At 37.7% G+C, this 23,582-nt stretch overlaps 1 pseudogene; it reads left to right on the forward strand.

Moving 5' to 3' along the window:
- LOC108703128 overlaps positions 1-23,582 on the forward strand; it is a 533,218-nt pseudogene that overhangs the window by 304,713 nt on the left and 204,923 nt on the right.

Genomic DNA, 23,582 nt, shown 5'->3' on the forward strand with positions numbered 1-23,582 from the left:
AAAAAAATGAACAAGGTCATATATTATTGTAAAATTAGTTTAAAAATATCACATAGCTAGACAGCTCTCCTAACAGCACACTAATGGTCATGGTTTAGACATACATGGACTGTTTTGCCATCTTGCACTTTATGTTTGTATTAGACACTAAGGGGGGGAATGTAAATAAAGTCACAAAGATCAAAACAATTCGCACCAATAAGACTAAAAATCCACATCTCGCAATGTAATATTGTTCCTTAAACTGTTATTGCATTGAAAATTTTAATTGCACACTGTTAAGAAGTGCTTGTTAAGGTGTCGTAATCTTTTGGAGCAAACATAACAACTTTTTTCAGTAAGAAGTTTTATTACATTTACTGCGCATTGGCGCAAACTATAAAGTTTGCAATTGGTCTTCAACTGTCGGAAGTGGTCGCTAAACAGTTTCTGCAAAAGCAGGTTCACAAAAGCTATATTAAATTCGAGCAAAGCAAAATTTGTTTGTGCAAAGGCATAACTTTTTGCATTGCGAATAGTTTTTCAGTTACCGACTTTTATTACATTGCCCAATATAAGCACATTCTAGTGCTCTCTCTCTCCCCCATTGGAACCTCCATAAACTTAATGTATATATGTTTGTAGTTGCCAGGTGTGAAACTAGTGTAAGAGTAACCTAGTCCAACTAAATTGCAGATCATTATTATCCAAATCCAGTGAACTATCCATAACAAATCCTTGTCTCTTCTCTCCTTTCCTGTGTACGGTAAGTTGGTTTGTATTTGCCCAACTGTGCCAGAAAGCGGTCAATGGTATGGTAATAGCCTGATTGGGGATGCACAGATTGCCACCCCTGCACTTAGCTTTGGGTGACAAAACCTTTGGCCTGGTTTTGGAAGTGGTCCACTGCTATAAAGGGTACCATAACTTTCTGATTTAAAATTATACAATCCCATGACCAATGGTATGTGCAGATTTGACCTTTCTTTGTTGAGATGGTTGGATGGAGTACTGTGTTATTTACTTACCATTGGTTAAACTTTGTTAGGTTTTACATTCAAATTTTTGTTTTCAGTACGGAATGATTGCACCTTGATGTTGCTAAGGGTAGTCCATTACAACAAAACTGTATTTTCAGGAAGAAAGTTGATATGATACAAACAAATACAGTTTTTACATAAAAAAGATAAGACCAATTTTTCACCTAGGAGCCATATGTAAGCAGGAAATGACTGAACAAGTTAAATAGCCCATGGTCCTACTAAGCACTCAGAATGCAAGAAATTAGCCAGCTGGGATCTGCAGCAGTGGTATTTTAGGTTTATATCCTACATAAGGCATATTGATATGGTGGTCCTAACTGAGGAGACCCATTTGGCAATTTCCTACAAGTTTAATAAAATATATGGGAAAAGGACTGCATGGTCTTGTGATTAAACTTGATTTTGTTTGATATTATAGTAGGCATTCCAATGCATTATGACCACAGGGTAGAAAAAAAATGTGGCCTATTTTTTGCTTCTACTCTTCTTGGGGGTGAAACACATTGGGCTGATTTGCTGTCTTTAAGCTGTTTCTGTGAGCACAACATCTTTTGCAATATATTCTAAAATGCTCGCTGATATAATGTACTAACCTTTGCTTCTTGTTGTTTTTACATGGTTTCAGTGTTTTTTTTGTGTTGGAGGTCTTTTGTTTTTGCTTCTGCCTGTGTTTTGCATATCTTTAAAGCTTCTAGTAGCCAGAAAATAAATTCTTTATATTTTTGTCAGAAAAATGCAATGAGAATATAAACAGTAATTTCCTTTTCATTTTTTATCTAATGGGGACGCTGCATACGCTGCATATGTTCCTGTATGGTCTGCATAATTTATAATGCATTCTCTAAAAATTGTAATGTATTTTAGGATGTGTGAGTTCCCAAAGAGAGCGCCTTGCACTTCACCCCTCAAAATAAAATGCACCAATCAGAGGTGTCTTAATCTCATATCTGCCATAGAATATCATGCTTCATACTGAATATTCTATCTTCCTTCTACTCTAGGATATGAGGTACCAACTGCTTTGGCTAGAACTGTACTAAAAGTATTGGCAGGCCTCCTACGGCCTTGAGCTATTAGAGAGAACTGGCATTTAAAGCCTCTTCTGTTAATTTTATGAAAAAACTGGGAATTCTGCTGTTTTCATGTAACACTTGTATGCTCTGCTTTATCCAAGGACATAATGGTTAGCAAAGGGGGATGACAAAAAGCCTTGAACTACGCCTAAAGATTCATTATCTGTTAATGACCCTACTGCACAGACATTTCTTCTCAATAAAGAGGGTGCTTGACAGGTAGCTCCTTTGCTCCTCTAGTTACTAATTATGTAGTGGTTTAACTCCACATCTTTTCTCTCTTTCCTTACTTTTAGATAAATCACTCCTAAATACTCAAATGGATGAGCAAATTGGTACTCCTCCTATACATGCAACTCAAAACCATGACTCTTTATGAATCAGACAAAAAAGGCATTCGACCAATGCATCTGTATCACTTTCTGTTTACTTATATGAAGGAACATTTGTTGCCATTAGGGATCAAAAGAATAGAAAGGATCAAATAGTGTGTTCCATACGGTAATTTAGTCTTTGGAAAATGAGTTTGGTGTCACATGCAAGTTTCCAACTGGACGAAAAAAAATCTCCACTTCTCCGAAGTCGTTGAGCTCTGTAGCCAATAAGAAGAACATGCTCATCCTCCTGGAGTGGCTTGTATAGAACTGGTCCTGTTATCTGAAGACTCACACCTTCCGTCGTGTATGAAATTGCTTCCCCAGTGACTTTCCCACCTATTGTTAGGAGTTGCCTGCTAAGCTGTAAGCAAGGATTGATTGATGCTGTTGTATCAGCTAATGAAGTGATATTAATCATCCTTGTGGTTCTTAATTACAGCTTGCCATATAATAAAGGTAATACCGTAGGGTTCTCTGTTGTGCTTTCATTTATAAGTACTGATTTACTGAATGTATTTCATATTAGATTCAATAAAATGTAAATGTACATTAAATGGTTGTCTTCTGTAATATGTTCTGTAATGAAGTTAAAATTCTCTTTTGTCAATGCCAGACTAACCTCCAGAAATGCTCTCATGCATAGAAGTGTCTGCGGCATATCTAATTAATGTCTGTATACTGTGCAGCAGATTGGGTGGCACTGACGAATCATAAAGCTTGCCACTACATTCATTTAAAAATAATAAATAATCTAAAGTAAATGGTAATCTCATTAACTTTTATTGGAGTGTCCAGTAAATTGTGTAACTCTGGCCTGATACTAATGCAAAAATGTTTTTAAAAAATCACGAATTTGGGGAATGCGTTAAAAAAAAAAAAAAGAGCGTAAATACAGACGTATATGGGCTCTATTACCCCAGAATAGAGGGAACTGGGGTTTAGCCAGATCCATTATCTGCTAAAGTAGACTGCTTGCTAAAATATTCTGCATAATATTTGTACTATAAAAAATATAATTTCATACCATTAAAATGGATTTACATTCGAGATTTCACACAACAGCAGAATGTATTTTTGTTGCATTATTTAAAATAAATCAATAAACAAAAATTAGTTCTGTGTACAAAGTAGGATGACTACACAAAAACAAATAGTATAAAATTTATATACTGAAACCTTTTACGTGTTCACAACTAATATATTATTGTAAAGCTGGCAAAACTACAATTTATTTTTAAATGATGCCACTTACTATGGAATATGATATGTACTATATATAAAAAAAAAGAATAGTGAGATGCATGTTAGGGGCTAATTTATTGGTCTATCAATGTTTAAATAAAAGTGAGTTTTTTTTATTCAGTAGATGGATTCTTTTTCACAATTTTTTCACAATCACATATAAATGAATAAGTTAAAGGGGACCTGTCACCCAGACATAAAAAGCTGTATAATAAAAGTCCTTTTCAAAATAAACAAACCCAAAATCTTTTTTTATATCTTTTTTATTGAAGTTTTCATTTTTTTCAAATGATCAACGCAATTGTTAAATACTGTCAAATTATTTCATAACATACAATGGATCATTATGTCAATGATAACAAGACTAGTGTATTTTTAAATGTCAATCATAGATAATATGCTTACAATAAACTTTTCATTTTCACTTAACATAGTATTTTGTACTGTAATGGTAGTTTTATGCGAAACAGATCTAACTAAATAATCTCACACCAATTTTTAGAATGATAAAGGTACCTGTATTTACTTATAAGAGCATTTATAAAAGGCATGTTAGATTTGCTATGTTGGGAGTGAAGCCTTTTCCCGGCAGAAGCTTATTATTTTAGGTGGATCAAGGTAATTATCACAATAACTTAGTGTTCTCATTTGACCTTACAGTGTGTGAGTGGACAGGTCTAATCCCAATGTGGTAGTTTGAGGAGCCAAGGTCCCAAATTTGTCATTAATATTAGGAATCCGTTGATTGAACAAGGCTTTCCATGGGATTTTTTTCTAACATGAATATTAGTAATAGAATCAATCATGCCAAAAACTCTTGACCAATATCTTTGTACAAAAGGATATTGCCACCATAGGTTGCCCATGGTCCCTTCCCCACCACAATTTCTGAAACATAAAGTTTGGGATGGAAACATTCTATGTAAACATATACGAGTCAGATGCCAGCGGTTTAATACTGTGTAAGAGGTTTCTAATTGCTCTAGGTTAATGGAACATTTATTAGTCCCTCGCAAATTCTTTTTATTAAAACATCCATACCTGATATAAACACATTTAGAAACCTTAGCTTATTCTTCTTATCTTCTTCTTATCTTATTGCCTGCCCCACCTCCATTCCTTAGGTGGAGCAGGAAAGTACTTTCACTTTCCATTCTGCACTTCCTAGGTGTAGTTGCACTCTACCTTCCTCCAACTTCCATACCATCTAATTTTGTAACCAGTGTATGGGCATGTGCATCAATTCCCCATTCTGGTGATAAAACAACATTTTGGGATAATTCAAAGCTTGCCTTAATAACAGTGTTTACATAATTGTGCCTGCCTTCTTGCCATGATTGTTCATTTCTAGACTAAAGATTTAAATAGTTTATGTAGTGCAAGTAAAGTTTGTCTTGCTTGACTAACATGATAAAATAGAATTTGGAATTATTTCATTGGGTCACAGGTCCCTTTTTACCAAATAAAGAAAAAGCTATAAATAACTCAAATTTTTTTGAGTTTTACATTAATAGATCCTTATCATTTGTTAATAAATCAGCTCCTTAGTTCAGTGATCTGCCTGTATTCGGTTACATCTAATTTCTTTTTAATTTAGACAAATATTGAATTCCAACAAATTAAATGGCCAAATACAAATGAAATCCAACCCCTAATTTGCATATTCAAATATTTGTTCCATCAACAAAACTGCAGCATTAAAGAAAACTTTGTTGACTTGAGTGGGCAAATGCTTAAAAGTAATGTCAACATCAAGGTTTCTGAATATTAGACATTCAAACAGTATCTTAAAAAAATGCTGGAATTTAATCAAATCATCAGTTTGGGGAATCCCTCATAATTCCTAATATCGTTATATTTCTCATAGGCAGAAAAGTGTCCCTTACACACAAAATTACACTAAAAAGGTTTTTAAAATTAGTTTACCAAATAGCTTTTTCAAATTTGTTAACATTCTGAGGCTCATCGATCACTTTTATAATGTTTTAAGTTTTGATTTGGCCTTAGGACATGTTCCATGAAAATATGTTTTACCCTGAGCAGAGAGAGAAGCAAGAATTAGCTACTAATGTAAATGCAGATTTTTGTTAGTGGTTGTACGCTCAGGTAAGCCTGCATAAGGCAGTACAAGAGATTTGTTAATCAGGAATACACTTAACATTGCTTTGCTTTCAAGACATAGGGGCAGATTTACTAAAGGGCGAAGTGGCAATGGCGACAATGCGCCAGCGTTACCGCCCGTAGGGACATTGACAATTTACAAACGGACGCAGTCGTCACTTCGCTAGCGAAAGAGATAGGTACTAGCGTTCATTCACACTCTATTGCCAGTCAACAATTTTCGAATGGCGAATGGACTGTACTCCGCAAATGCGGATTTTACTGAACTTTACCTCTTTCGCCAGACTTGCCTTGCACTGGAGTGCATAGATCTTTCTTAGTCTTCAGTTACTTACATCATATACTGTTAGTGGAAAAAGCATCAAAATTTGAAAAATGCTGGCGTCTTTTCCTTTTTTCAGAGTGATAGCCTGCTAAAGACCTTCAAAATTATACAGTGGGCTCATGTGTAGGGCATTATAACAACTATAATGTCTTTAATAAGGTTCCCTGAACATGTGTAATTAACATGGAAATGTAATTTATTTGCTGCAACACATAAAATAAAGACATCCATTCAATTTTAAATTTCCCACCATATGCAAATTAACCTAGCGAATTTGTGCTAGGCAGAAATGTACGCTAGCGCATCTTCGTTTTGAATTGCTCGCATTGGCGAAGTAACGCTAGTGAAAAGTTGCCAGCATTTGGTGCCCATGACGAAACTCCGTATTTTAGTGAATTAAGGTTGTCTGAGGGAGTATTCACCTGGCGATGGGTGTGAAGCGGTCACTGGAGACTTTTTGCTGGTTAGTGAATCTGCCCCATAAACTTTTGTTCTATTTTCACATAACACTGTGGGGTATATTTATCAAAAAGTGAAGTTAGAGATCCCCACAGTCTAGAGTGAAATTCCACCACTCACCATTCAATATTTAACAATGGGTGAAAGTGAAAGTTTGTTTGCTCACATATGAGAGTCAGAATACAATCAGTAGTTGGGATCTGAATATCCTCTACACTGACTTCCTTGAAACAATTATGATTGAAAATTATAGGAATGAAACTCTTTCTAAGGATATCTGATGTTGCTTCTACACTGAAATCCATGTATGTGTGTAGGCAAATGGGAAACTCATATGTAGGTTGTCCATGTACAACTCTATGTATCTACAGAATAAAAGCATAGTATTGAATCTATAAATACCTATATCTATATATTTGAAGGATGTTCAAAAGGCTTGATGAGGATTCCATTTGCCTCGTCAGCTCTGCACCTGAAAGGCAGTTGAATGAAGAATTATATGCAGGATCATACTCACAGTGGTCCTTTCATATATATAAAAGCCCAAATTGTGCAATGTCAGGAGTAGCCATGCTCCTTATTACCAGTTTCTCCCCTAGTGCAGACTCAGCCTCATTTTGGTCACATAAATTGTACAATCGAAAGGTACAAATGAATTTTCCTTGCACAAATTGGATTCTTTTCCAGGGAGAATTCTCCTCTCTGAATGTAATTAGCAAATCAATACATTTATTAATAAAATGCCTAACATCGTGGTTTCATGTAAATTGAAATTTGTAGTAAGAAAGTAGACAGATGGGATAGATGATGTGATGCCATTTGTTGGACTAGCAATTACAATTGCCAGCTTTTCAAATGTGGTTTGTTGACATCTAAAAATAGATTTGTGCCTGATAATCTGTTACAAACCTTAATTAGAGATGCATATGGGACCATTGTGAAAAAAACATATTGTGATGATAGATAGATAGATAGATAGATAGATAGATAGATCACCAAAAAGTTTGATATTTTAAATTGTATGTCAAGCAATTAGTTATGATTATTACACTACATTAACAAAGTTATCCAGATGCAGGCCTGTTTGACACTTCATGCTAAACTCAATAGAATTAGTATAAAGTTGATCCTCCATTCACTGCTGTAGACACTGTTGGAACATAGTTGAAGGAACTTGGAGCCACAAGAGCAATTAAGCTGGCCATAGACGCAAAGATCTGATCGTACGAATCGAGGATTCGTACAATTTTCGAACCGTGTGTGGAGAGTCCCGACATTTTTCGTCCGGCGGAGATCAGTCGTTTGGTCGATCGGACAGGTTAGAAAATTTCTATCGGCTGCCGATAATATCTCTGCGTGTATTGCCGATCGTACGATTTTCAGTGGTAGACTGTCACTAGCTTTGGTCGGACATAGATATTGTACGATTGCTGTCAGGGGCAGAACATTGCTGATCTGTTCTTTAACTAATCTGACTGGTAAGACTTTGATCTGAATGGTTAGTGGCGGGTCGGGAGATGGAAAAGTCCAATCGTACGATGATTCGTACGATCGGATCTTTGCATCTATGGCCAGCTTTAATGAGATTGGGCTCTGGTGTTGGGCATCAAGCTTGGCTCACAGTCCTCCAGTTCATTTCATAGGTTTGTTCACTTGGGGCAGGTCTGTGCAGGGCAGTCAAGTTTTTCCCACACCTATTTTGGCAATCCCATTCTATATGGACCTCATTTTGTGAATAGGAAATTATTATGCTGAAACAAGAACATTGGCATTGTTACAGATTTAATCGTATGTTGTACCCTTAAAGTTTGTTCTGAGTTGAACAAGTGGCCCTAGCCAAAACCATGGAAAACAGCCCTGGACCGCTATTCCTCCACCAAACTTCTTGTCGTCTGCCAACCCGAGACTCTCCTTTCAGATTGCAGAACATAATAATAATAATAATAATAATAATAATCCAGATTATGTGTTGGCTGCTGCAGAACTCAATTTCAGCAGCCTTTTTTCCATTCCAGCCAAAAATTTGCATTGGTTTTTGGTGCTGTTAGGTTATAGTGTGGATCCATAACCCCCCACGCACACACACACACTTAAATTTGATAAATAGTTCTTGTTCTGATATTGCTTTCAGACGAATTTCTCCCATTTCGCTTTGCTGAAAAATCCACGAATTTCCCGCAAAATTTGTGAATCAGCGAAAAATTGGGAAATAAATGGTAACACCAAGAACTTTTGAAGGCAATCCCGCTTTCAAAAATGAAAAAACAACAGCGTTTTTTAAAATTTTTATTACTTTCAGGCATACAGGATATGATGTCACTAACATAAGATTGACGAGGATGTAGCTTCATCTTATCTGTTCGCCTGGTCTAAGGTGATGAAGGAAACTCTGGCGAAAAGAAAGGTAACTTTCTGTAAAATCTGCACTTTAGTGAATTTGAGGAGTAACGATTGTTCACCAGAGCGGAAATTATCCTGGCAATAGGGAGTGACGGTCTCTTTCAATAGTGAATTGTCACCTACACCTGTTAGTAATGTGGTGATGTACCTGCGGAATGGAATTTCTGTCTAATTTTTTGCTAGCAACGGCCACTTTGCCCTTTAGTGAATCTGCCCCTTTGACCCCAAACCTGTTGGAAGATACCTGTATAGAAAGTTTGTATCAATGCATGCCCTGTAGGGCCCTCTATATACAAGGGTACCCGTGCATTCTCAGGGTCTTCTACCCCTTCTCCCCACAACAATGCTGTGTGCTTGGCATGTCTGGCCTCCAGGACCCTGGACAGGGACTTAACCAACCACACTCATGGTAGATACATGCCCAAACCTTTAATCCTGTATGGTTCTAGAAATGGACTTATATAACTTGAATTCTTATCAATGGCTCTTTCTTCTACTGTAAAGCAGTATTTTCCAATGCTGTAAACTTTATCTAGACATTTATTTGAGTCCCACTAGGCCACACCATTGATAGAAATATCACACATGATCATGAAATGAATGCTATGACCTGTGCTAGTTTTCTCACTACTGTATGTGTTTTCTGCTCATTGTTCATGCTATCAAGATTCAGTCCCTGTACTTTATCCAGAGTAGACTATGCTTATTAACAAACCGTTATTTTTCCCTTTTTTATGTGACACAGTAGACAAGAATGTTATTTTTTTCTCAATTGTAACTACTGTTCCAATAGCTATTCAAATTATTGATGGCATGAAAGCTTTACAGTGGAAATATTGGTCTCGGTGCAAGGATAGAGCATTGTGCGCCTGGGAGAGAATGCAGGATATGCTAATAACAATAATGTAACCTTTCTAGTGTCCCAGTGCTCTTAATCTTTACAGGATTGATCTTTTCAAAGATCACACAACTTTCCTTTTTCCAAGTGCACTCCCCCAGAGATATGCTTCATAATTTCACTGTATTTGTTCCCCCCCCTACTAAACACACACCCAGACAGAAGCTGTCTGAACAGTAAATGAAAACAGGAGTTTTCCATTTCATGAAACTCTTTCTTCCCTTTTATAGAGTCTCTGAGCGACTGTGTAAACTGGCAGATATTCTCATTTCAGCAGCAGAGAGTGAGAAATATTCTTGCTGACAACTGAGCAGTGGATAAGATCTGCCTTGGAGTCTTATAGTGAGAGCAGAATAAAATTATCATTAATGGTTTTAGCCGCAATTGGCAGGTAATTGAATTTTTGAGTAAAATGGAATCAACGGATAAGGAGGAAGAATTCAAAGTTCTTGATTATTTTATTTTAGAAGAATAAAAAAAAATAAAGGAGACGTGTGTGTGACCATATCAGGTGTTTCAGCAATGAACCACATTTTTTTTCCGCCTCAAAAGATTTAGAAATATTTGTACAGTATTCTTTAATAATGTTTGTTTCAGCCTATCTATGGTTGTGCAATATAGGCATGTATTACTGCTTCTTGTGCCATGAAGCTAGTTGCCATATTTAGGGGCAAATTTACTTAAGGTCAAATATCGAGGGCGTACTAGGGGGTCGAAGTTTTTTCTTAAAGAGACAGTACTTCGACTATCGAATGGTTGAATAGTCCAACGATTTTTAGTTCGAATCGTTCAAATCGAAGTCGTAGTCGAAGGTCAAAGTAGCCCATTCGATGGTTGAAGTAGCCAAAAAAACATTCGAAATTTGAAGTTTTTTTCATTCATTCCTTCACTCGAGCTAAGTAAATGGGCCCCCACGTGTGGGACTGATTCTTGTATATATAATGTGGTATGAATCCTGGTAAAACTGTAAGTCCAGATGGGTTTTAATGTTTCCATATGACAGCAAAAATTACTGGGCTTAGTGTTTCAGCCTTGGGTGCAAGCACCCAGATGGGTCTCTTACTGCCATACATTTGTAGTCTCTTTGTCAGGTTATATATAGCCTTAAAAGGTTGAATTTGATATCTTTTTTTTTCCAACCTAACTTACTATGTAACTTTGATAATCTGTGCACTGATTATATGATTATCTGCCTCACAAAAACCAAACATGGGGTAGCTTATTTTCACCCAAAAGTGAAGTAAATCACATAGTACTGTCACTTCTAGAACAATTAAACCATGCTATAAATCTTAGGATGTATGGTATTTCACAGGTTAAACATACAGTCGTCATGCCCTAAATGCTTATCCCAGGCAAGGCTGTATCATGGGCTTTCATTAATCAGCAATTCTCTCTCTAAGGTGGCAGATTTAAGCTGGCCATACATTCCCAGATCTGGTTGGGCAGTATAGGCCAATTAGTCCCGGTGGATCAAAAATGATCAGCCCTGAGGCTAAATTTCCCATCAGATGGCTGAAATGTTCAGTAAACATTCCTGAATTTGGCCATGGCGTTGCTATGCAACTTCTCGCTGTTCTGATTGGTCGGGCAGTTAGTCAAATGATTAAATCCTTATAAAGGTGGCCACATGCATTAATAGCCCTGTACACTAACCATTCATGCAGCATGTCGGAGTACCAAATGGGTCTGCCCATGTTAAGTAAGGCCACCTTTAACAGAACAGGCAGTCTATGGGGATATTAGTGCTCAAGATCCCACTCTTACTCCCTTTAGAGTTTGCTATTTCCATCACACACACTGCCTCATTTTATGTTACTAGCTTGCAGAGATCTGGACACCTCCGGTTAATGCAAGACAACAATAAGAATAAAACGATGACGCAGCAGAGAACTTTTTCAATCCACAGGTTATCACAAGCAATAACTGTATAAAATCTAAACGTCCCTTCAATGCTGGGGGAATGTCCTTTAATTTATTTCCAGTGCATTGCATGACTGAGCAACGATTGAAAGATAAGCACCAAAAGGAATTGACTGTTAGGGGCATTAAACCTGAAATGAAAATAACCATTGCTGAATTTGGCTCTTCTCTGCCTTGAATCATCGCTCATATTTTCCTTCTAATTTTCTTCTTTCATGCTTTAAATGCACCGAATCAAATGTTGATGTATTCAAGATGCATTTCACTGTGAAACAGCCCCATTGTGAGAATGAATCATTTTTATTTATACCTTCAAATTCTTCCTTTTCTCCTGTTGCTGTACTTTTTCTGCTGCTTTGGAGGAGCATGTGTCCTATTTATCATATGAATATCATGGCTTGGTTGCTCTGGACCTCAAATCTACTGCCTGGGCATATATCTGAGAATAGATTTGAGGTCAATAGATAGCATCCCTGTAGTAGTCCTCTTCTGTTAACTGCTTTTACAATTTCATATTTCTTTACTCATTTAATAGATCCTCTCAGGTTTGGTTAAAAATTAACTTTGTAGGTTGGTGGAACTGCCAACACGTGTATCTATAAAATGCTAAGTCAGACCCTTCCAGGTTGAACCTGAATGCCAGAGCACCAGAGGATGTCCTGAAGGTATCAAGCCCTAGATGGCCCTATTCTGGGACAATTCCCATTGGCCCTTTCTTATTTCCATATATATAACCTCTATCCCATTTGGCTTTGTGTCCAGCTTAGTGTTGTGAGGGTTGGTCCATGATGGAGCAAAAGAACCATGTTGGTTAGGGCTAAAAAGATTGGCCTTCTCAAATGAAAATCATGCACTGAAAGCCACCTTCTTAGCGCCCTGGATGTCCAGTTCTCTAGTGGGCCTTACCAATTGGTGCAACTTTAGAGCTGTGAAAGGAGAATAAAAGATCCAATTATTGGGGGGGTGCCAAATGTTTGTGCACCCCCCAAGGGGGGGACTTATTTGATACCCCAGGCTGGTACTCCTGTTGGCAGATAACTGCACCAGCCTAGGGCACTAGCAAGCGATCCACTTCCTCCCTTCTTCTTTTTTTAAAATCCAGTGGCTGACTCATGTGTAGTAGAGTGAAAAATCTGGCTTTTTTTGTTAACTATTTAACTTTACGCATATGCTCCCGTGAAAACAAAGAAGTAAGTAAGTTTATCGCTTGTTAGTGCCCCAGGCCAGTGCAGTTTTTTTGCTAACAGGAGCACCTGGGGTAGCAGGTAAGGCATTACAATCATTGGGGAGTGGCTTAACATTTGATTCCTCCCATCATTTGGATCTTTCATTCTCCTTTAACACACAGTTATCCAGCACTACAGAGGTGTACTCTTTTTCAGGAATACAAATATGATGTCATAGCAAAAATAGTTTTGTAACAGAAAAGCTTATTATAAAACTGCTTTTACAAACAAGTGATATTAAAATTGGACATAAGACATAACATTAAATTATTTATGTCACATATACTATATCATAAGTAATTTCCATTGTGTACATGAAGATATGATGCCTAGGGGTGAGTGGTGTGTTAAAATAATTTTGGGAGCCTATATGATCGTAGATCTTCAATGATGTGACTGCTTTCCAGTTGAACAAAAGAAGTCTTATCTTCAGGTGAACATTGCTCAAAACTTCTCAAGCAAGGTGGTGGTCTGCCTGTCCCAGCTCTATGTGCTTCACACGTGGGTCTTCTTATTCTGTAACATTAGCAGCAATGACAGGTAAATGGTTGTTTTTATCTTCTGCCAGGGGACATCAGCAGTCAAAACACCAGTGTTTCAAGCCTTAACGACATTTATTGCACCTTCTAGAACTATACTGTAGGTATATTTCTCTATGTCAAAAAAAAGTTATTTAGATTTCTGAAAAGAGCTTTTCTCAAGTCAGAAATGAAACACAAGCTCTGACGTTATCTAAGGAATAGGTTGTTATTAATAGGTTGATTCTTGATCAGAAAACATGGACATGCTCAGAAGTATTGTTAGGCTGAAACCACCTTCTCTTGAGTATTTTATAGTTTATCCTGCACAGCCTAAGACCGTTCTTTAATTCACTCCTATGAATCTATTGTCAGACTGCAGTCAATGAAGCAAACATAACTTGACTCATAAGGCTGTAAGGCTAATCAGTAACTGTTGCTTGCTCAATGTCTTCCTACCAGCTTTCTGGGATTAGACTTTCAGTTAATTGCTCCTAAGTTGGTCTCTTGTGTTCCCTGGAGATGTCTGTGCTCTTCTGAACTTACCAGTCAGTCTTTAGGATAAAAGAATTTGTCAGAGTGAATGTTTAAGATTATATGCAACAGAAGCAGTTTACATTTACACAGTTGGGAGCCTGTCCAGCTATCAGATCTAGTATGATTGGCAAACATGTAAAACTCACAAAAAATGCAGTAAAAACATTTGCAGTCCTTAAAATTACTTGCAAAAAGATTTGATTAATTCTCTTATTTTACTAAATTAAAAATTTTACATTGAATTTTTGATGAAAATTATGTTTAATACATTTTGGGTAAGATTTTTCTTCTCGTCACATTAGACCAAGACCCATATAAATTTTGAGTTATAAAGAAAATGTATTGTGTTGATGACAGGGTGAGTGGTTGCTGTTTGCACTTGACAAGCATCTGATAGATCACAACTACTGTTACACAAGGAATCATCTGTATTTCTCATCCAAACATGTTCTTTTATGCTAAAATCTGAAGCTTGGAAGAGGCTATGCAGTTCAAATGAACAATCTCTTCCTCCTTTTTTTTCAAGCGTATTACAAATTTGAGATTTTGTATGCAGTCAGAGGCTTTTAAGGTTCGGTAGAGATGTAGGTGAAGCGGTTGCAAGTTCTTAACACATACGTATTCAAGCCATTAGTGAGAGAATATTGATTTATTTTTGTATGCTGTGTAGTTTATAAATATGCATTAGGATTTAGTATTATCTATGCTTTTTTTTCTAATGCTGCAAATTCAACTGGGAAATATATTTGATATGCAGGGCACATTGTTACTGCTGCCTGGGACTCTGCCTCTCTACTCATCTTAAAGTTGCTGAAACAAACCCAAAGTACAAGAGCAGTAATATAAAGTATTATTAAAGACTGTGCATGAACTGATGTAGAATACAAATGCCTAACAGTTTAACAGTAAGAGACTAGTTATTCATGCCATATAGGAACATTATAAGTTCCAGAATGTAGGTCAGACCAAATGCTGTATCTTTAATTTTATTTTATAAATTATAGCTTCAATCTTCTTAAAGCCACCATTCAGCCTTCAGGTGGTGAATGTAAATAAAAAGATAATAGGATGAGAATAGGATGCAAATGATTTAAACCCAAATGTTGAAACTGATGAATGTTATTGTCTGCCAAGAACATGTTTCAAAAACAGTTAGGACAGGGGCAACAAAATTGTAACTGGAATTGTTGTGTAATGCAAAATAGAGAAGATGCCAAAGAAACTGGATCTCTCAGAAGTAAAGATAGGAAGGGACACATCACTTGGTGACACTGGGACACACAGGGGCAAACATCAAGAAAATGTGAATTTTTAAATTCGAATTTTGAGTTTATTAATAGTGTATCTAATGTAATTCGACTAGGGAATAGTCCAGAATTTTTCAAGAATTCAAATTTGACTATTCACCATCTAAAACCTGCTGAATTGGTGTTTTAGCCTATGGGGGACCTCCTACAATCAATTTGGAGGAGTCATTTTTGGTGAAAAAACTTAAATCAAATTTGATCAAATTTGATTCTAGTTTGTAGCTTGATCCTATTCACCCATTTTTAAAAAATTCTTTTTTTTAATAAATTTCAATTTTTTTTCGAGTTTATGGGAGTTTTTGAAAACTCCCACAAACTTGAAATTCGACCCTTGATAAATTTAATTAATTAAATATAAGGTTTAAATGATTTGAAAGCATTCACTGTGTTGTTTTGATTGTTGAGTTTGTCAGCTGAGCAGCTGTTTTTTTTTTTTTGATCTGGGAGCTCCATTGATGGTGCAGATAGACTGGTTTGATGATTTGGCTGGTAGGTCACTGATTGAGGAACATAATGGGACACATGAAGACCTATTGGACATCCGTCACATCCATGCCCTTCAGCAGTACTTGCATGATTTAATTTTCCAGTCTTCCAGTTTGATGTAGCTTCTACCAAGTATGTTGAGAGAGAGCCCGCACTTGGCTGTGTAAGCATCCAATAAGAGGCAAATAATGACCAGGTTTGGTTAAGGCTTCCAACTGATATTGTTGTCTTTTGTTTTTTTGTTTTTTTTGTGTGACCACTGAAGAAGGCCACATTATATTAACCAGGCAGGGATTACAAATGCAGATAGTATCACTGCACATATTACTACACAGAAGATCACCAAATGTCACGATAGTATATACAGGAATGGGACCTGTTATCCAGAATGCTCTGGACCTGTAATTTGGATCACTATACCTTAAGTTTACTAAAAAAATAATTTAACAATAGGAATTTTTCCTTGAATGGGGATTAATGATATCACAGTTAGGAACACGTACAAGGTACTGTTTATTTTTGCAAAGAAAAAGGAAATAATTCTGAATCATTTTTACTTAATTTGTTATAATAGAGTCTATCAGATATGGCCTTCCTGTAATTCGGAGCTATCTGGATAACTGTGTAGCGCTATAGTAAATTGAGTGCACCGTTCTCTTTCTATGAGCTCCACTCCCAATACTGTGCTCCGGATGAGACCTTAAATCTTAGGGAGTAAGCCCTCGCAAACGGTGTGGAGGCAGGGTGTAGTGCAACTGTAACTATATGAAGGGTGCAATAATTGAGCACCAGTGGATCTTCTAATTTAACCATGAACATATTTATTGAACAATACAATCCTCCATGAAGTGTACAATAGAGCAAGCAGGATCATACATTAAAAGTGGATCGGTATATACTCACAGCACCTTTGGTAAGTGTTAATCCCCACAGAGAAGAGAACATACACCGCAGCAATGAAGGTACACCCAGCTTTCAGCCTTTTCCCTAAGTGGAACCCAGGGGAATCTCTACATCCCTAAGTCTATGCACTTAGTCCCTACTTCTGGGCAATAAGTACCCGGGATCTTAATCCCTCTGACTCTCCTCCTAAAAGCATTAAGCTGGTCGACTAGATAACCTATCACTCCTAGAGTGACCTCTTAAGGTGAGTACCCTAATCCTTACTAAGCCTGATTCATTTAAGTTCCACAAGAGCTCTGCCTGCCTGCTCAGGCTAGAGCTAGCACAAAATGGACCCTGAGAGCTTTGCTACAAAGTGTTTTATACTTTAGCACAGTGCCATCTACTGGTAACTATTGAGAATCTTAGGGGCATAGCATAAAGCAGAACATTGACACAAGTCCCCATTAGGACCCATTTAGGTGTCTAGAATGCTAAGGATTTGCCTGCCTGTTTAACTAGGGATGGCTATTTTACACATCCCTACAACTAGGGATGGCTATTTTACACATCCCTACCTATTTTACGCATCCCATACCTGTATAATGTAAAGATCTGCGATAATCCACAGAGTTATATCTTTCATTATTCTGTAGTGTAAATAAGTAACCCTGAAACCCCTGCCATGTCCTTCACTGTTAATCATTTTGCTTTGTTTGTTTTGTGTTGTGGCTAAACATATGTCTCACACCTACCTGGAAATCAGTTGAATCACATTTAATTCTGCTTCATTTAGGCTTGGAATTGAATCCTGAAACCCCCGTCTATCAGAAGGAATGTTTGCTTGTAACAACATGCTACAATCTCATTTGGAAGGCTCAAGTCCAGTCTCTTAGAACCTTGTTACCCATAAATCTTAATGCTCTCTCCCAACAAGTGGGAGACGTAATGTTGTAAAAAGGGTCCATCGCAGCTGTTTATTTGGGAGCTGAACAGTTGTAAAAATGTCCTGCTTTACTAGCCAATGTACTCTTGAGCTCAGTGTAACAAAACTTAATTTCCGTTGTATATATTTTCATCTTGCACCTCTCCTGCCATAAACAGCGGCACAAAGAAGTGTGAAACTTTAATTCTCCCTCAAATGGGAAGGTGTGACTGCTCTGTTAAAGAGCAGTAATGATTAAAATCAGATCTTTTTTTTACAGAAGGAACTAATTCTTCTGTAAGCTGTTACGGATCAAAATGTTTTTATCTCCCTTGATTTTATAAACAAGTGTGGCTGACAGGTTGGATGAAACTTCTTAAGCATACATTTCATGTGTCCACACACATAGACTATATTATTATATATTACTAGACATTAAGCCCGTTAAATTAACGGGCGCTAGATGGTCCGTGGGGCACATGCGCAGTAGCGCAATCCCACGGACACAGGGACTGGACGCAGAGACACTTCAACTTTATTATATAGGATTATATACCTTTAGTAGGATCATTGTGCTGGTAGTGGAACAGCCAATTATCATCCTTCTGCTTAATGTTTCAGAAAATAAAGTCATTCACTTGATGGCTTCTGTCATACAGGTAGAGGGGCCTAAATATTTTTGGGGCTTTAACTATAGAAATAAGTCAAATCAACTGGACTTGTTGTGTCTTTTTCCTTGAAGACGTTTCACCAGTCATACAACTGGCTCAATTTAGAATTGTTTTTTCAATTTTTACATATATGGCTTATTTAACCCCTCTTCTGAACCCTCTTTTGACCACCTCCTCTGGTCAGAACTCAGCCGTCTACGTACATCTAAAAGCAAAAGGACACATGTTTGAAGACCAAATCCAGATTCTAGACCGGGAGAGTGACTGGTTCAAAAGAGGTGTTAAAGAAGCAATATATGTAAAAACTGAAAAACCAAGTTTGAATAGAGGCCGGGGGGGGGGGAGGTGCGACATCTATAGTCTGCCACATACAATGCTGTTTTGGCAACTCTCCCTGGAAGGTTTAATAACACATGAAAGCTCAATCTTGCTAATAAAATCAACACCTAATTTAATGTCATCATTGTGGATTATGATAAACAAATTATGCTTATGATTGGAGCAACATTTCAGAGAATATTTATTCTCGAAGAAAGATTTACAAGTTATTCTGAATTGAGAAAGTCAGTTGGATGCCTGGTGAAACGTCATCAAGGAAAAAACACAGCAAGTCCAGTTGATTTGACTTATTTCTATAGATATACCATATCCTGGACGAATGAGAATCTTCACAAACTTTTTGAGGCTTTCTTGTTGGTGCTTAAAGGAGCACGTTGAGCAAAAATTTAAAAAGCAATAAAAAAGAATCAATTTTCAAAACGTGAAGCCCGAAGAGTAAAGTGGTATGAAATTTGATTGGCTTTCATTTTGAAAAAGTTCTAGACATGTTACTGCTGGTATACTTATGTGCCTTCTTTATTGTAATGCAGGGTTCTGGTTAATAAGAACCAGTCTCCAAACAAATCAATTTTGGCTATTCGGAATTCAAAAATGTTGCTATTTTTATTCAGTATTTTATACATGTAGGAGGAACAACTTAAAAGCCAAACTATTTTTGGGGAAGGAAGAAAAATATGTGATAAGAACCTACACCCCCTTAATTTTATTCCTATCTAATATGATTTTAGTGTCAGATGGAGAAGCCATAGCTGACAGAGTGGAAGTGGTATGTGCCGTCAAACCTGTTATTGCATTTATGTCATAGAAAGCATGGAAGAATACAATATCACTCAGTATTTTTAAACCTTTCTGCAACATGCAGGAGATACACATACACAGACTATTAGCCATGGAATCCAGCATCAGCAGATGATGTGTGCAAGAGGTACGGAATGAAATGTGACTTTCTGATACAAACTCGCCATGTAGCTCTACATCTCGTGCTTTTATTAGCTGCTTCAAACGTTTCCCCCTCTCACTGTGAAATGAATCATGTTAGTAGGATGCTCCAACATCAATAAAAGTCTTTCACTTATTTGATCCTTGTTCCTCTTTGTATTTTAGTTTCAAGCAGTAAGTCCCACTGTGTTCAACACAAGGAATATCCTCTTAGCTGGAATACATTAAATGCTGAAATTGAGAGACCACAATAAACCAGCATATGGTAGAGCCTAAAAAAAATGATAGATTATGTTCCCTGTTGTCTTTAGGAGAGGGGTTCCCAAGTGCAACTGTGGGGGGGGGGCAGTTGTTCAGTGCTGCAGTGATAGTCCCCTCTTTAATTATTAACTGGCAATCTATTACAAGAAAAGAAGCCCCTCTAAAGGCATTGCATGCTTCACTGTAATTGGAAAATTCTACATAAATTTTCTAAAGTATGATTCTTCAGAATACTTAATTTTCATTTTGTTGGTATTTGGCACGCAGGTTATGAATACGTGTTGTCGTAATCTACATTGAGAGCAATAGACTAAAGTCCTGCAGCAGGTTGGGTACCTGCGGGTTGTCTGCAAATAAAATGGGTAAATTTCAGGTGTGGGTAGGATTTTCAGGGATAGGGATGTCGCGGACTGTTCGCCCGCGAACTAATTAGCGCGAACATCGGCTGTTCGCGTACGCCGAATGTTTGCGAACGTAGCGCGACGTTCGCCAATTTGGGTTCGCCTTAGCTGGCGCTTATTTTTGACCTCTCACCCCAGACCAGCAGATACATGGCAGCCAATCAGGAAGCTCTCCCTCCTGGACCACCCCCACAACCCCTGGACCACTCCCCTTCCATATATAAACTGAAGCCCTGCAGCGTTTTTTCATTCTGCCTGTGTGTACTTGGAAGAGCTAGTGTAGGGAGAGAGCTGTTTAGTGATTTGAGGGACAGTTGATAGTAACTTTGCTGGCTAGTAATCTACTTGATACTGCTCTGTATTGTAGGGACAGAACTCTGCAGGGATTTGAGGGACAGTGAGTTTAGGTTAGTTAGCTTTGCTGACTAGTAATCTACCTTCTACTGCAGTGCTCTGTATGTAGCTGCTGTGGGCACTGCTTCTGATCTCATCTGCTGACTGCTGTAATAACCCAATAGTCCTTGTAAGGACTGCTTTTATTTTCTTTTTTGTTTTTTTTACTTTGCTACTATAAGAGCCCAGTGCTATTAGTCTAGCTGTGTTGGGGAGTGGGACTGGTGTGCTGCTCCTAGTAGTTCAGCACCAACCAGAGTAATTTTTTTTTTTAATATATATATATATTTTTTTTTATTTTACTTATCTTACTGTTCTTTAACGTGTCCAGTGCTGTTTGCTGTTCTTCATAGTAGTGCACCAATAGTAGTGCACTTGCAGGCATTGTTTGCCCAGTGTGTTCTTCAAACAACTGCCACCTAGCTGTGTGAGCTTTTTCACATTCTGTCTAAATATCAATAATAATACCGTCTCCAGAAACACCACCTGAGTGACGTTTTTCAAGCAGCAATAATATATTCCGTATCCACTGCTGTAGTGTATACGTTGACCTTGCAGGCATTGTTTGCCCAGTGTGTTCTTCAAACAACTGCCACCTAGCTGTGTGAGCTTTTTCACATTCTGTCTAAATATCAATAATAATACCGTCTCCAGAAACACCACCTGAGTGACGTTTTCCAAGCAGCAATAATATATTCCGTATCCACTGCTGTAGTGTATACGTTGACCTTGTAGGCATTGTTTGCCCAGTGTGTTCTTCAAACAACTGCCACCTAGCTGTGTGAGCTTTTTCACATTCTGTCTAAATATCAATAATAATACCGTCTCCAGAAACACCACCTGAGTGACGTTTTTCAAGCAGCAATAATATATTCCGTATCCACTGCTGTAGTGTATACGTTGACCTTGCAGGCATTGTTTGCCCAGTGTGTTCTTCAAACAACTGCCACCTAGCTGTGTGAGCTTTTTCACATTCTGTCTAAATATCAATAATAATACCGTCTCCAGAAACACCACCTGAGTGACGTTTTCCAAGCAGCAATAATATATTCCGTATCCACTGCTGTAGTGTATACATTGACCTTGCAGGCATTGTTTGCCCAGTGTGTTCTTCAAACAACTGCCACCTAGCTGTGTGAGCTTTTTCACATTCTGTCTAAATATCAATTATAATACCGTCTCCAGAAACACCACCTGAGTGACGTTTTTCAAGCAGCAATAATATATTCCGTATCCACTGCTGTAGTGTATACATTGACCTTGCAGGCATTGTTTGCCCAGTGTGTTCTTCAAACAACTGCCACCTAGCTGTGTGAGCTTTTTCACATTCTGTCTAAATATCAATAATAATACCGTCTCCAGAAACACCACCTGAGTGACGTTTTTCAAGCAGCAATAATATATTCCGAACAGCTAATATAATATATAAAGTAATATATAAGCTAATAATAAGCTAATATAAGCTAATATGAGCTAATATAAGCTAATAATATATTAGAACAGCTAACAGGTGCAAATAAGATACTTTGTAACAATTTTGACTCTGGTTGGTGCTAGTAGTGGTAAACTACTAGGAGGAGCAGCACACCAGTCCCTCTTTTCTCTGCACTGAACAGCCAGAAAAAAAAACAGTTTCTAACTTAATTAGCTTTTGGCAGAGAGCTCAGAACAGCTAACAGGTGCAAATAAGATACTTTGTAACAATTCTGACTCTGGTTGGTGCTGGTGGTGGTGAACTACTAGGAGGAGCAGCACACCAGTCCCTCTTTTCTGTGCACTGAACAGCCAGAAAAAAAACAGTTTCTAACTTAATTAGCTTTTGGCAGAGAGCTCAGAACAGCTAACAGGTGCAAATAAGATACTTTGTAACAATTTTGACTCTGGTTGGTGCTGGTAGTGGTGAACTACTAGGAGGAGCAGCACACCAGTCCCACTCCCCAACACAGCTAGACTAATAGCACTGGGCTCTTACAGTAGCAAAGTAAAAAAAACAAAAAAGAAAATAAAAGCAGTCCTTACAAGGACTATTGGGTTACAGGCAGCAGTCAGCAGATGAGAGATCAGCAGCAGGACAGCTGCCCACAGCAGCTACATACAGAGCACTGCAGTAGAAGGTAGATTACTAGCCAGCAAAGCTACCTAACCTAAAATGTCCATCAAATCCTTGCAGAGTTCTGTAAAGGGCAGAAATCACACTACATTTCTAAACTTGTGTAATAAACTGCTTTAAAACATCCGGCGTCTACATGCCAATCAAGTCGTGTAAAGGTTACAGCCTGTTCACACGCAAAGACAAAACGCGGCGCTTACTGCAACGCAAAAAAACGCAAAGAGCTTTAATGAATGATACCGTCAAGTGAGCAAATAATAGTTTTTAATTACTAGTTGCTTGTCACCTCCAGGATGTTCGTCCTGTTGGTGGCAATATTTCTGTAGTGGTGTGTTTAGCAGTCACCGTGCTTGTGCGCACGTGCACGGTCAGGCAGAGGTAATTCAATGTACAGTGAAGTGAACCAAAAAACACTGATTCTGCAGTGTGGGCCCAGTTTTGGTCTACTTTATTGATCACCTGCGGTGACCATAAAAGATGCGATTTTGACACTTTTGCAGAACCCTGAAAAATTAGGCATGTGTACTTTCCTGAAAAATTATGTTTTTTTTGTCGCAGCCACTGAAGCACAGAGGCCAGAAAAAATATGCCATATAAATGCTGAAAATATTAATTTTTTTTTGTCGCAGCCACTGAAGCACAGAGGCCAGAAAAAATATGCCATATAAATGCTAAAAATATAAAAAAAATTTTGTCGCAGCCACTGAAGCACAGAGGCCAGAAAAAATATGCCATATAAATGCTGAA

This window comes from Xenopus laevis, chromosome 9_10S (genome assembly GCF_017654675.1).
Source record: "Xenopus laevis strain J_2021 chromosome 9_10S, Xenopus_laevis_v10.1, whole genome shotgun sequence".
Taxonomy (NCBI): Eukaryota; Metazoa; Chordata; class Amphibia; order Anura; family Pipidae; genus Xenopus; species Xenopus laevis.